We start from the raw sequence: 10,332 nt of genomic DNA, 5'->3' as shown, positions 1-10,332 counted from the left end.
ATATGCATATCGCTACAAAAGGACGGCATAAAAGCACAAGACAGCTAAAAAACTGATGATATCATAGAACTGGTGTTATCCTGATGGGGAAAAATTTCGCAATACCACTCGAAACTAGCGACCGACACACTCAAACTTTACCCAACACCTACAAGCTGGCGGTTAAATGTCAGGGGTGTAAGGTACTATCTTTACTCTTTTTGATCGTAAATACATTCAACTGACGACATGCTGGTGTTGGACAGAGGGGACTTTAAAAAGTGTATATTACCTGTAAGCGTTCAGGATATATCGCTGTTGGACGTCGGAGTTCGCTACAGATACCTGCTCAAAAACCATCCCGTAGCCCAGATAATCGAAGCCAATGCATGCTACCACAACTGATGAAAAAAAAATGCTTCACAGTTCTAATCACACTTCGAAATTGTCGTGAAAAAAACCAGCATTCATAATGAATGGGTCATAATGCTGCATATGTACCGGGGGAAATTTTTCATCCTAAAAGACTGTAGAGTGCAGAGGGGGTGGTAGTTGAACTTCCATTCTTCTCGATGTACACTGCCGAAAACCAAGGCTTTCTCACTTCCCCTCATATAGGCACGAAAAGGGGGTCACTATAGTTTCAATTACCTAGTTTCAACTACTTTACAAGGTCATCTACTCACTTTCCGCAAACGAAATACATGCCCATGGATCATTGTATATAGGAAATGTCTTAGGAATTTTGGTAGATTAGCGAGAAAGACAAGCAAATCTAGTACCAAATCTTTATTAACTTTTGCATATAAATTTACGTACAGAAAACAACTCTTTCCTTATTTTTGGTGGATGCATCTTTAATAATGTCCAATTTAATTTTTAACTTATAACTTAAATCCTCATCTGAATCATCTATTTCTTTCTACAGCCAGTAATTTCACAAATACAGAGAAGGTATGTTTTCGAATTTGACTATATATCTAATTTTTTGTTGTAAGCTCTTTGAGTTCTTCTAGACGAGAGCATTAGGGGACTTTAATTGTTCCTCGTATTTCCTGCACCACACTGTTGTTATAACCCTCCACATCCTCCTAGGTGTAAGCTGCAACTTCTTCTGGTGCACATTCTTGCGGTATTTCGGTATAGAACTTTACGTTCACAACTTTTGCAAACGAATTGCCATTAAAGGTTGCCATTCCGATAGTTTGATGCAGAGCACTGCACCGCATTTAATGCTGGGATACCACGGATCATTGACTACTTGAGGAGCTTCTCTTCCATGACATGAAGGCATACCCTTAGAAAACCGACAAGGTCGCGGTGCCCTCCAGCCGGATTTCCGATCCTCGTGAAGGAGATTCTCTCCTCAAAGGCGTCTGCAAACACCGAATATTCTAACTGCAGTTTGGTGTCACTGAGCCGATGTCCTTCAGTAAAACAACGGGAGAGAAACTACTGCCAGCCACAGAATAATCTCTATTACTAATACCACTAATGCTGCTGCTGCTGCTGCTACTGCAGGGTGACGTCCATCCTGTCGACGACGGGGCTCGGTGACGTGCTGGGTCCAGGCGCTGGCTTTCCACATGATGAGGATTTTGCTGCGGCCCAGCCTTTTCCTCCTCCGCCTCCTATCTACCCTCGGAATCCAGTATAGAGCCCGGAAGTTGCGCTGTTAAAAAAAAAAAAAAAAATCTAGATTATCACGTTACCAACGGGAATTGTTTTTTTAAGACACCAGTATTTTTCCAGAACCATATAATTCTCTTACGCGGTAGTTCATATTCTCCCTCTTCTCCTTCGTCCATTCTACAACGCTTGCTACTGACGATGGCTGAACGAGGCTGGGAGTGGAGGGTGGCAGGAGCCAATCAAGAGAAGCGGTTCGTGAGAAGTCCTGGACAGTATTTTCAGTAGCCGGTAGGAGTGTGGCATCTTGTGCCACCTGTAGACGTGTGCTGGTCCGAGCACGCACGAGAAGCTGGTGCTGATCTGGCGCGCTCGTGGAAACAGCCGGGGAAACCCCGCTCCAGGGATGCACCTCACTCTGTGGCGCGGTGCACCCGCTGGCGGACGCGCCGCTGCTGTGCGACCCTGCTTCGATGTAGCAAACTACTGTGATAGCGCATTTAACAATTTTTCTACGTGATGCAAGATCGTCTTCAGAGTTTCGAAGCGGTGTATTTGCGCTCATTTATTTTAGCGCTGTACAGGGTGATAATAATTAAACTCTCAAACCGCTGTAGAAACAACACCACTAGTCAGAATGACGTCAAATTGCAACGAAGTATTATCGTAGGGGGAAAACGTATGGTAGAAGAAAAATAAATAGTTACAAAATGTAGCAATAACATTGCGCTGTAAGCATCACAACAGAGCCGGCCGGAGTGGCCGAGCGTTTAAAGGCGTTGCAGTCTGGAGCCGCACGACCGCTACGGTCGCAGGTTCGAATCCTGCCTCGGGCATGGATGTGTGTGATGTCCTTAGGTTAGTTAGGTTTAAGTAGTTCTAAGTTCTAGTGGACTTATGACCACAGCAGTTGAGTCCCATAGTGCTCAGAGCCATTTGAACCATTTGAACAAATGACAGATGAATCATAAAACCACGCCTGAGGTCTTCGTTTGACGTTAAAGAAACTGTACTACTCAGTGCGCACGGGTGTACAGGTGCCATACTGTTAGTCGCGCAAGCCCATCCACCACGGCAACGTCATATCACTTCGGATGAGAAAAATTGGTTTTTAACTGTCCTGAGGCCAAAAACCGCATAAAAAGCATCAGTCACATTGATTTTTAATTGTCCTGAGGCCAAAAACTGCATAAAAAGCATCAATCAAAATCAAATTGGATTATTAATTTCCGCGTGACTGGTGCAAAACGTGTTCAGTATGCTGTCCACCTTTTTCTGCAACAACTTGAAATCGAGAAACAGCGTGTTCCACAACTCATCGAAGCGTTTCCGGGGTCACGTTCAGAATATGTTGCGCAATGCGTTCCTTCAGTGCAGCTACGTTTGCAATCGGAACACTGAACACAACATCTTTCACCTGGCCCCTAAGCCAGAAGTCACACGGATTAAGATCAGGTGATCGGGACAGCCAGGCTGCAGGGAAATGACTGCTGATAATTCTAGAATTTCCAAAATTGCGTTTCAGTAGCTGCTTAACTCGATTTACAATGTGCGGAGGTGCGCAGTCTTGCATAAAAATGATCCCATCCACGCTTTTGGAGAGCTGGAATGAAGTGGTTGCGCAAAAGACACGATTACCAGTGACGGTACATGTAACATGATCGGAAGCATCTGCCTCTTCGAAAAAATATGGCCCTATGATTAACGATGCCGTAAACCCGCAGCACACAGTGACCTTTTCAGGATGAACTGGTACTTGTTCATCGTCCACCTGCTTAGCTGAATTATGATGTGATCGCATACCATTCAAGCGGGCCCGCGTTCGATTCCCGACTGCATTGGAGATTTTCTCCATTCGGGGACTGGGTGTCGTGTTCACCTCATCATCATTTCATCCTCGTCACGGGCGCGCAAGTCGCCCAGTGCATCGACTGAAATAACATTTGTACTTTGCAGCCGAACTTCCCCAGATGGATATGGATTTTCCCTTGCCCATATTCGACAGTTCTTTGTATTGACATATCCTGTCAGATGGAAGTGGGCTTCGTCTGTCTACAAAATCTTCCACGGCCAATCATTGTCCACTTCCATGCAAGCACGAAAGGTCTCTCTTGCTGGCAGGTCAACAGGAAGCAACTCGTGCACATGGATAATTTCGTATGGATACCAAGGAAGGAACCGTGCTCACGCGTATGTCCAATGTTTGGGCAATTCTCCGTGCACTACACGTTTGCACACCACTCGTTTCCTCCTGCATTGCCGTAGCCTCTGCTTTCACTGACGTAGAATCAATTCGTTTCCTCCCCCTACCAAGTTGCACACCAAAAGACCCTGTCTTTTCGAATCAGACCAACACCTTTTTTCAAACCCTTCAGTGTCCGGAACTTCTGCAGAGTGACGTGTGTAGTCAGCATTCTTGTAATACAGCTTTATAACCAGAGCGGAATCCTGCATTGGAACAGTCCTGGCGAACGTCGCAGACGCGAAAGAAAGAAAAGCCGTGTACCCGTCGTGTTTACAGCGACTCCTGTGGGTCGTGCGCATGACAAGTGTTTTCATTTACGTATTCTGACACATACAGCACCATCTATTGATCAATTTTGACATTACTTTTTTTCTTCAGCCTTATGTTTTCCCCATCTCAGATAATATTCTGTTGTAATTTGACGTAATTTTGACCAGTGGTGTTATTTCTACAGCGTTTTGAAAGTTTAAGTTTAATTACAATCACACTGCATATTTATTCGAGTGTTTGTTGCCGTAATGTATTTCCATTCCTCGTGCAATTTGGAAGACACTAGTATTGGGGCAACCTGTATTCTACGCCACTCTGCATTGTTGGCAGATGTATCCAAGATGGCGGCAATGACGTCATCCAATATAGCGGAGTAAAGACTTGGCAACAGTGCATGACATCATCCAAGATAGCGGCCATTCTGTCAGCTGATGATGCAAGTAGCATTGTCCAAGTTGGCGGCTGTGGGCGTTAAAGTGCCACGCCCCCCCTTCCCCCAGAAAAAATAGCAGAAAGTTCAAATTCCAACAGGATAATGCATCACACCCGGTTATCTCTACTAAGCAAAGAAAACCAGGGGAAGATAGCTCACTTGACCTACCTCCACTAATCTAAGTCACCTGACTGCCACTTCCTCCTACAAACTGGTGCAAAGTTTGAGTTTTGGCGATAAGAAAGGTCACTTGAGATTTCGCTACCAATCTAAGAAAATTGTGGGAAGATAGGTCACTTGTAGTAACCTAAGACACCCGACCGCCACTTCCTCCTATGAACAGGTGCCAAGTTTGAATTCCAACAGGATAATGCATCACACCCCAGTTATCTCTACAAAGCAAAGAAAATCGAGGGAAGATAGCTCACTTGGCCTACCTCCACTAACCTAAGTCACCCGATCGCCACCTCTTCTTATGAACTGGCACGAAGTTTGAATTATGGCAGTAAAGAAAGGTCAATTCGCATATCTCTACTAAGCTAAGAAAGGACACTCGTATTAACCTCAGTCACCCGACCGCCACCTCCTCCTAAGGATTCGTGGGGAAAGGACTTCGACATAAGTCTTTATTTAATCATTTTCATGCAGTATGGCCATACAGTGTGTTCACCATGAGACCTAGAACACATTGTTACCACCAGAGAGCGCTCTCATCTGTGAAGTAATCCAAGATGGCGGCAAACAGTGCGTCCACCAAGAGTTCCAGACTCCAACTGACTTAGTACACAGTACTGGCACCAGAGAGCACTGTCATCCATGACGTCATCTAATGACTTGACTACCATTATTTAAGATCGCGGCATACATTGTGTTCACCACAAAGCCTAGTACATATTGACACCACCAGAGAGTGCTACTGTGGACTTGGAATGAATTTTTGCAAATGCCACACCTACCTGGATTTGGAAGGCTCACCACCACGATCCTCAACCGACCACCATGTCCTCTTACCAACCCATGTTCTCAGGCTAACGTACACTAACGTGCACTAATGTGTATGTCCACTAATGTGTACTAACATGCACTAACATGTACTAAGACAGTGGGAGGCAATGGTGGGACAACAACCGACTGCCTATGATGGTCATAAGGTTTTATTTAGCGAGAAATGACTTGATGACGAGATTGATTCCAACTGACCTAGTACACATTACTGCCACCAGAGGGTACTGTCATCCCTCCTGTGACCTAATCCCAGATGGTGGTCTGTAGGGGGAAAATGGCGCGAAAATGACTCAGGCTGCGCTGGGCTGCTGGGGAGGGCAAGGAAGTAGTGCGGTCTATTTATTTTGGAAGAATTTATTTAGGTATGAAGTATATTTAACACACTGACACCAAACACTATCCCTTATGTGCTTGGGATCACAATACACAGTCTGCAGACACGCAGACTAATGGAACATACAAGCTATGTTCAGCCATGTGTAACTGGGAAACATCCACATTGCGACTCGTCATCTAAAATGTTCTCAATGTTATTCTTACGTTACATTGCTTTGTACAAAATAACAACCAAGTCGACCTTTTGGCAACTGTATAGTTTCCCAAATAATTTCAGTACAGACCTGCAAACTGTTCCTAACTAATGCAGCACAGTGATGTGTAGACATGATCAGTACTCGTAAACTGCCCAAATAATGCATAGCACAGCCTACAGACCTACTCGCAAAATAATGCAATCAATGTGTGGAAGCACCCTCTTCCGTCCCCTGTCTAGTGGAGCGCACAGGAGGTTTGCGGCAACCCCGACAAGTGACACAACTGTCAGCTTTCAAACCATGCACAGCTGCCCTCAAGCACAAGGTGGCGACATCCTTTTCATACTGGACACCTGACAAATTCCTATCCAAATACGTGTTCACCTATACACCGGTGCAGACGCTTCCAGGCCACACACAGCCGCAACCCGACGCTGGACGCAAGTGAAAATTCCCCTAATGGAACATACAAGCTATGTTCAGCCATGTGTAACTGGGAAACATCCACATTGCGACTCGTCATCTAAAATGTTCTCAATGTTATTCTTACGTTACACTGCTTTGTACAAAATAACAGCCAAGTCGACCTTTTGGCAACTGTATAGTGTCCCAGAAGTAGTTAATACTCGCTTTCTGTATGTCTCAGCTTCTATGCATGGAAACTCTTGCCCTAACGGAACCTGTTTACGAAAATAACGCCGAACGCAGGCTTCCCAGCGCTCCTAACGTCGTAGTCTTCATGCTCTCAACATATGCAAATGTTCTCACCACTATGTAGAGGATCCTATATCCCAGCACAAAGCATGTCAATGAATCGAGCATTACGGTTGGCTCTTATCGAATTTAGCTGCCGAATTACTGATGCCTTCCGTATCGAAGCACCGTCAGCCTTTTCTTCCCTTCTGCAGACGAGACTTTCGGCGGTTATTTTACGAAAAAAAAATGTCTCTGAGCACAGTCCCCTAGAACCTAGAATTAGAACTACTTAAACCTAACTAACCTAAGGACATCACACACATCCATGCCTGAGGCAGGATTAGAACCTGCAACTGTAGCAGTCCCGCAGTTCCCGACTGAAGTGCCTAGAACCGCTCGACCACCGCACGGGCGGTTATCTTACAGAGATCAACATTTCGCAACGACAACTAAACCTAGGAAAGTACCATACATATCGTCAAATATGGAAACACTCATACTCAATCACACTGCTCTCCCACCGAGGACAGGAGCCTGAATATTAGAATGTGAAACCGACATGTGACTCATCAATATATCACTGTGTACCCTACATAATGTCAAATACGTAAAGACTCCGACTCAACTACAGTGCTCCCCCACCAAGGACAGGAGACTGAATATTAGTGCGTAAAACCGAGCTCCACCCTAGCAGTATACCATCGCTTACCGTGTCGATGTAGTAAACATGCAACTCGTATCCTCCACCAAACAAAGTCTTCCCCTTTACATCAGAGCACCCGCAGCAGACCGCAGGCGCACTCAGAACTGTTCTATAAATTCGCGATCGTCACCCGTCGGCGCAAACGTGTTACTGTTGCTGATCTGATCCCGCGTCCCTGCTTGTTCGCTTTTCTATACACATCTCCAGACGTGGAGATTACAAGTACACACGTATTCACCATAACATTATACCAATTTCGCAGTTCCTCTCGATATCAGCCGGCCGGTGTGGCCGTGCGGTTAAAGGCGCTTCAGTCTGGAACCGCGGGACCGCTGCGGTCGCAGGTTCGAATCCTGCCTCGGGCATGGATGTGTGTGATGTCCTTAGGTTAGTTAGGTTTAAGTAGATCTAAGTTCTAGGGGACTTATGACCACAGATGTTGAGTCTCATAGTGCTCAGAGCCATTTGAACCATTTTTCTCGATATCAAGCTCTAGGCAGCATCCTACCAATCGCTAGCGCAACGTAATTCCCAAGATGTAGACTGGAAATTATTTCTATTCAAACCCCAAACTTTTGCGAGGTGCAGCGTGCTGTAAACCATCGATTAACTAGAAGTAAATAGAGGAAACTCATATTTCCACTCTCTAAGTCGCCGATGTTACACATTCCAAATCATTCCTCTAATTTGCAAGCCAACTAAGGTCTCTCTCATGTCTAGAGAATGGGCAACGTGTCTTCCACACATCACGATCGATCTTCTGCCAACTAAATAAAGACGCGAAATGTGCAAAAGCAGTCAACTGAACAATTTACGTGGGAGGGAATAACGGTCCAGCGCAAATGCACCATCTTCTCAAATTTCCACTTGATCACGAAAGCTGCACAACACATACTAAGTAGTAGTTCGCTATTCGGTCGTCTATAGGTCAGGAAAGTTAACTCATACACATTCCTACACTCCAACTGGCCTCTGGCCTCTGGCCTCTGCTGCCGTTAATGGGAAACGCGAATTATTCCCACCACAGGCCATGCATGCACGGAATCATTCTAGAAAACCGGGCACATATATCTTTTATTATTACATGTACAGTTAAATGTTATGATCGCAGTCTCATTAAAGGGCATTCGACAATGAGACAAGTATCGGAAATACACCCTGCTGTCGGCAGTGGCTCTGGAAATATCACTAGCTTTCTTATGAATTGACATACTCTTCTCTTTTGCTATCACAGTACTCCTAGTCAAATCCATACCCTCCTTACGACTGGACATAGTCATTTCCTTCCCACAAAAACATACCTTATAAGCCTGATGCTCAAATGCGAACATATCCTGCATTACCTACTACTACTAAGTATAATACTTTGTCAGTAGCTGGTTGCCTATGATAAGAAATAATACTGACCCAAAACCAATGATGCGTGGACATGTCTCTTTTTCTTGTGATTCCTACCACTGTGACCTAATAGAGAGACGTAATCGGTGAGATGTTAAAGAAAAAAAAAAACAAGATAGCAGCATGTTGCTGTCACAAGCGGTCTTGGTTCTACAGGTGCACACAAGTATCCATGTTAAAAGCTATACCCGATTTACGAATCGAGGTACGACATTACCTCTGAATGAGGCGGTTTTTTATTCAGACAAATACCGTCACGGTGATCAGAGAAATGCATATTACCAGTCCACGATGCGAAATGGTTCAAGTGGTTCTGAGCACTATGGGACTCAATTTCTGAGGTCATTCGTCCCCTAGAACGTAGAACTAATTAAACCTAATTAACCTAAGGACATCACACACATCCATGCCCGAGGCAGGATTCGAACCTGCGACCGTAGCGGTCTAACGGTTCCAGACTGCAGCGCCTAGAACCGCACGGCCACTTCAGCAGGCCTCACGATGCCTCGTTATAAACTTACTGCATTTTCAAAGTGATTCGGCTAAGGAACGTGGTACGTAAGCGGTTTTTCCCACTCCCTTCAAACCGATAATTTATGGTATTTGTAGCCCATTCTGTCTCAATACCATATCAGAGGTTCTGCGATATATCCACTGAGTTATAGGCGATGACTGATCGTGAAGGAAAACAAACAGTAGTAGTAGATGATGTGCCGATTGAGGTCGTAAGAAAAAAAAATGTATACTAGCTTCTCAGATCTAGTGTTACTCTTTCCGCTAGAAATGATGTCAGGTCTCTTCATTGAAGCACATACCTGCATCGGATCACACCCACAAGTGAATCATATTTCTGGCAATCCCATATTTCCAAACGAGTCACTTTCCTCGAACCTGTCTGCTACAGTAAAATTAGAACCTGGTTTTAGCCAGTCCCTACACATCCTGCAGCTGCGCCCATTTCTACAGCTTCGCGCATGTGTTCGTTCCATTTTAAGTCTGAACTGAGCAGAAGTCGGAGATAACCATACCCACCACCTTCTACAACACGTGTAGAAACAGAGCGATCTTAGTATGACGGGAGCACGTTTTGACCACTCAATGGAAATGTGCGCAATTTGATACGTATCCAAGCTACATAAAAGTACTACAGATCCGCGTCCATTCAAATCAATCAACCCAACGTGCTATAGACGTTATTCTCTACCCCCAAACCGAGAAAAATTAAGGACTATAAAAGTTCAACCGATTTTGAATCCCTCTAGGCACCGATGCTGACGAAATTACGCAAAGGTGCAGTGGGGTTGCAGTGTAGGGAAAGAAGTTTCGCCATGCCCCCCCCCCCCCCAGAATAAAGCAGCATGCAGCCATCCAAGCATTCCTAATAGTTTACCAAGTCCCTCGCCGAATTTACATCTCAAACTGCTACTGCTACTGCCGCCTA

This window comes from Schistocerca cancellata, chromosome 3 (assembly GCF_023864275.1).
Source record: "Schistocerca cancellata isolate TAMUIC-IGC-003103 chromosome 3, iqSchCanc2.1, whole genome shotgun sequence".
NCBI classification, from domain to species: Eukaryota; Metazoa; Arthropoda; class Insecta; order Orthoptera; family Acrididae; genus Schistocerca; species Schistocerca cancellata.
Note: the sequence above shows the minus strand (reverse complement) of the source record.